We start from the raw sequence: 6,155 nt of genomic DNA on the forward strand, positions 1-6,155 counted from the left end.
GGGCGGGGAAAGCCCAATATACAAATACATTTACTAGATGAGAGGTAGATTTCCTCTCTTTTCCTAGATTCATTTGTGAAAGCGATTGCACGCATTGCTTAATTTGACCTTTTGTAGCAGATAGAGTCTCATGTTCACAGCACCGTTTAGCAGCAGAGCACGTTGAAGCACAGGTATCCCAGGCAATGGTTGCTTGTCCGTAGCTCGGAATTCGGCTGTTCTGAGAGGGGACGAGTAAAGCGTTTTTTTGTGTGAAATGTTGTCAATAAAATTGCCTTAGAACTTAAAACATGCCTTATGGTTGCCAAATTCACGTGTAATACACAATTTGGGGGGGTTTTCTTAACAGAATTTATGACTTCTCTCCCCTACTAAGGAAAGAAACAAGGTTGGAGGCGCCATTTTCGGTAGCACTCAAATACCGTCGAAATTCGAGAGGAAAAAACAACAAACAAAATATTTTTATCTCGCAGACCTATGCCAGGGTACATTTACATTCGATATGTGGCAAAAAATCCGAGCTAAACTATTTTCCCTGGCCACTAGCCGTATTTTAAAACGAGAAAGTAGCCACAAGCATCCTTGACCGACGCCGTTGTACGATTAGTTACGCTTGACCGCGCTGGGAAGAAGCACAGGTAGCCCAGGCAATGGTTGCTTGTTCGTAGCTCGGAACTCGGCTGATCTGAGGGGACGAGTAAAGCGTTTTTTGTAGAATGTTGTCAATAAAATTAAGGCATGTTCTAAGTTTTAAGGCAAAAAAGAGAAGAGGGAGTTTGCGCTTAGTGATGTTGTCTTAGCATTTCACAACGGCATGTTTAATAACCTTGCGTTTTGTGCAGATTAGAAAGGAAATAAATGGTGATCCTAGTATGACATCTACCCCTATAACTAAACGAAATATACTGGTTCCGCCGGTTCCACTGGTTCCGCCGGTTTAGCTCGTTCTGCTTTTTAGTAATGCCGAAATCGGAGTATAAAATGCATCGGTAGAAGTGCCGTTCCAATTTTTATGCCGTAAAATTCAAATCAATATTGTTCTTAGATGTTTAGCAAAAATATAACTTGAATTCCGTGGTTGAAAATCATTTTCTCTTTACCTGAGGTACCAAAGATAATTGTTGTTGCGTGTTTTCATTGGTGTTTTGCGAGCGGAAGTCGACCAAAATAGCTCAATGAGCGAAGTAAATCTATCCGTAAAAATTTTTTTCTTTGTGCAACACATGAATGTGGTTGGTTTTCCCATATCTTGTAAAACCTCTTTGTAGGAAGGTCCGATTATCTTAAAACTTCCGGTGTGTTAACTTCCGGTTAAAGCTTTTGGAAGTATAAAACGCTCCCTGTCGACCTGTGACCTTTATAGTCAATAAGAACGAAATCCGAATACGTTTCTGCAAGATGTGGGTTGAGCGTGCGCATTGTCTAGTATCTGTTACCTATTACGCGCCCTTTGTTTCAAAATTGTCAACTACTCTATATAAGATAAAGAAAACTGCGTAAATTATTTGTGCTTGTTTTGAAGAGCGCTAGTCTGATCGTGAAACAGTTTGCACATTTTTAAGAGAGCGCGACTGCGTTTGAACATTTTCTTGGTTTGTAGCAATTGGCGCTTGTTCTAGATAGAGAGCCCTCCCTAGACTGAGCAGTTTGAAGCAAGTTGTATTTTTAAAGAAATGCTAGACTGAGTTTGTGCAGTTTTGAAGAATTACATGACTGTGTTGCATGTTTTAAAGATTCGTAGCGACTTAGTTTGCGAAGCGAAGAGAGCTCTACCTGGGCCCCCTGAATGGTCCCCCGAAATTTCGATGTGCTCGCAGTTTTCGGCTAATGCTCGCATGCTCGCGCAATTTTTTCCACCTAAAAATGCTCGGTCTCGCATAAAAAACGGGGTGCTCGCCAAAGACCATTCGGGGGCCCTGCTAATGTGCTTGTTGGAACTAGTGCTTGTTTTGAAGAGCGTGTGACTGAGTTTGCAGCAGTTTGTGTCTTCTGCAGTGTTCAATTCAAGTTGTTAGTTTGTCAACAAAAAAGTACAATGCTAGGAGAGCTTTTTTAGTCCTCGACTTGCCGATTTGCATCTCTTGCAGTCTCTAGATTCAAACACATCCATTGCCCCCACTTATTGATCGAATTACGATTTTGCACTTTTCTAGAGTATTAACATTCACAACACACATTGTATAACGGTAGTGCAATTGTGCTGGGTATTTTATTTTTGAGTCCGAAAAGAATAGGGGAAATTTTGTCATAACTAATATGGTAAACTCATCTCTGTCTACTGGTCATTTCCCTGCTGACTGGAAGGAAGCCGCTGTAACTCCCTTACTTAAAAAAGGTGCTAAGGACACCGGAAATAACAATCTACGTCCAGTCAGCAATTTACTTACAAGATCACGGAGAGGGCGGTATTTAATCAACTTTACGCCCACGTCACGGAAAATGTTCTCCTACCTGAGCTACAATCGGCTTATAGGAAATCGTACAGCACGGAGACAGCTCTTTTAAAGATTGCAAATGACATCCTGATCAACATGAACAGCCAGCACGTGACCCTTTTGGTACTGCTAGATTTGAGCGCGGCATTTGACACTATCGATCACTTCATACTTCTCCAACGCCTTAACACATCATTTGGCGTTGCTGGTGATGCTCTAAGATGGCTTACATCATATCTGACTGATCGGGCACAACGTGTTGTTGTTGATGGAAAACAGTCTGACAGATGCAGTTTATCATTTGGTGTACCTCAAGGATCCTGCCTCGGTCCTCTCCTCTTCTCCATTTATGCAAGCAAGTTGTTTGAGGTCATCAAATCCCATCTGCCTCACGCACATGCATACGCTGACGACACCCAGCTGTACCTCTCATTCAAAGCTGACAGCTCTGTCGGTGAGACAGAGGCCAGGTGTGCCATGGAGCGATGCATCAGGGCGGTGAGGTCGTGGATGGTCGCGGGCGGACAAGCTCAAGATCAACGAGGACAAGACTGAGTTCATGCTCATTGGAACGCGCCAGCAGCTGGAAAAAGTAGGGACTAACAGTCTTCTAGTAGCCGAGACTGCTGTGCCACCTGTAGGCGAAGCTAGAAACCTTGGTTTCTGGTTTGACTGTAATTTTAAATTTGAACAACACATCACCAAGACATGTCAGTCTGCTTTTTATTCTATTTTTAATATTAGACGTATACGTAAATTTTTATCCAAAGATGCAGCTAAGACTCTAGTACAGGCACTGGTGATAAGTAGATTAGACTATTGTAATTCGCTTTTATATGGCCTTCCTGCAATACAAATCAACAGACTTCAGCGCGCTCAAAATGCAGCAGCAAGATTAATATCGAACACGCCACGCTACTCTCATATTACACCTGTTATGTTAGATCTCCACTGACTACCTGTTAACTTTAGGATTACTTTTAAAATAGCTCTTATTACATTTAAAGCATTACATGGCATTGCTCCCGCTTACCTCAGCGACCTAATAAAGGCTAGGCAGTCGAATTACAATCTTAGATCAACAAATAGTAATATCTTAGAAAGGTCTAGCATTAGGACAGGCAAAACCACTGGGGACCGTGCCTTCCAGGTTGCGGCCCCAGTGGTATGGAACTCACTACCACAACACGTTAGGGCAGCGACATGTATTTTAACTTCCAAGAAATTTTTAAAGACTCATTTATTTAATCTGGCATATTTTTAGATAATATATCATTTTAGTATAGTTAGTATAGTATAGTTAGTAGTTTTAGCTTAGTTTTAGCATATATATAATTTTTAGTTGTTGTAAAGCGCATTAGATCATATAGATAATGAATTTTGCGCTATATAAATAATAAAATTATTATTATTATACATGTTGTTTAAAGTTTCTAACGATAATACGACACAAATAGAATGAGTATAGTCCCTTCTGTTTTCAGCAAAGCTACGATAGTCTAGTGCGCAGGTTCAAGACCAACCTTGTCTATTTTTTTTTTCTCGTGATTTTATCTTTCACTTTTTCACTTTCGCTTTATAGTTACTGAACATATTTTCTTATGATAAAATCCCTAAGAGACACAGTCAGAATAATGTTTTTTATCTCTAATAATTGTACTCTGATATTTGTGGGAGGGATGGGTAAATTTTGCTCTCGCTGGCAAAAATACACATAAATTTAAGAGATTTCACTTTTTAATCACTTCTTTTTGCAAAATATTGATTGCAGGCGGTTATTCTGGGCGCCCCTCAATACAAGCCCTAGCTCTCTCGCGCGGCCATTCAAAAAGCTAAGAAAACAAACTTCGAATGACTTCGCGTATCCGCGTAGAAACTCACTGCTCTTAAACTCAACAAAATCGCCAGCTATGCAGGCTGGTTGGCACCTAGACTCGTGTACCCTTTGGGTACCTAGTTTTTTTCTAACTCTGATGCTCCTTTTTTTGTATTGCCTCGAATTACGGAGGTTCTCTATTGAGGCGACTTCCCTTTCTCTCCCCAAAGTCCCGAAATATTGGTCTTAAAGCGGTAAATGCACCAATTTTTTTTGGGAGGGCCGACGAGAGCCTCAACCGACAAGATACAAAACAAATAATTTTAAAATCCACGCTTTTTAACAGGCCATCCGCTCTAAATTATCAGTCACATCCTCAAACATCAAAGAAACTTCCAATAGGCACACTGCTTTTCCATTTATTTAATTATTTTTTTAGCGTTTTACGTTAAAAATAATGGGAGATTGTTTAAGTCTAGTAAAAAAAATACATGTTTATCGTCCCCGCCCGCATCCTTTTTCGGGGCCGCATAAATATATATATTTTTATTTAAAATGATGGTTGAAGGCTTTCATAGAAAGTGCTCAATACTCGAAAGTAGAGCGGTGTATAGTGTTGGTTTGAGAAAAATACAAACTACATAGGTTTCCCTACAGGTCTGTTTCGTGGTTGCCCACTCATCAGGGGATTTAATGAGAATATTCCTACCATCGTATATATACTATTAACATTGAAATTTACATAATAATAGACTGATAGTTTTAGCTAAGGCGGTAAGAGGAACAATAGCGAGTTACATTAAATATGCGGGGCGAAAACTAACAGTGCGTAACGTGTGAAAAATTGATAGCGCGAAAGTTTAACGGTGACGGGATTAACAGTTCTAATTGTTTCGTAGCAGGGCTTTGTTTCTGTGGCGGCACGAGGACACGAGTTCATTGCGTTTATTTAGAGTTGATAGTTTGGGTTGGCAGATGATCGTCAGCTTTTCCTTGAGGCAGAGGTTGCAACGCTTAGTGGTACTGTTGTAGGCGGAGTGGGAAGAAAGAATGCGCCATGAAATAAAGTACTCAATCATGCTGTCCGTGCCGCCACAGAAACAAAGCCCTGCTACGAAACAATTAGAACTGTTAATCCCGTCACCGTCAATCAATTCAATTTTTCACACGTCAATTTTTCACACGTTACGCACTGTTAGTTTTCGCCCCGCATATTTAATGTAACTCGCTATTGTTCCTCTTACCGCCTTAGCTAAAACTATCAGTCTATTATTATGTAAATTTCAATGTTAATAGTATATATACGATGGTAGGAATATTCTCATTAAATCCCCTGATGAGTGGGCAACCACGAAACAGACCTGTAGGGAAACCTATGTAGTTTGTATTTTTCTCAAACCAACACTATATTTTTATTTAGGTATTTCTGCTGCTTTTTTGATTGTTTGTTTCTCAGAGGTTCAAATTTCGTACGTTGGCGGTGTCTGGGCACTGAAATAAAGGCAGACGTTCACGTTTCAAGGCTTTTCTTACGATTTTTTTCGCCCGTTCGCAACATCGCGGCAATTTCCTTTGTGAATCGTAAGAATCTTTGATAAACCAGGGGGAAAATAAATAGAAAAAAAAAATAAATAGAAAGGACCGCATGCTCCCTATTTTGATCTTATCAGGACGATATAAACATGTTTTTATTTTTACTTGGCCTTATTGACCAGAAGTAAACTGCTGACATTGTCGCTTGAACAGTTAAGAAGTTACTGTTTCAGATGAGTATGAAAAATATATAAAGCACTTTTCATTTCTTTTTATTGTCACCGAGCACGATCACGAGGGTGACCACTTCAAAGAGAATTAAGCCACTGCAGTGTTTTTTTCACCGCCCACTCGTGTGGTCTCATTTGCAG

Source organism: Nematostella vectensis, chromosome 3 (assembly GCF_932526225.1).
Source record: "Nematostella vectensis chromosome 3, jaNemVect1.1, whole genome shotgun sequence".
Lineage (NCBI taxonomy): Eukaryota > Metazoa > Cnidaria > Anthozoa > Actiniaria > Edwardsiidae > Nematostella > Nematostella vectensis.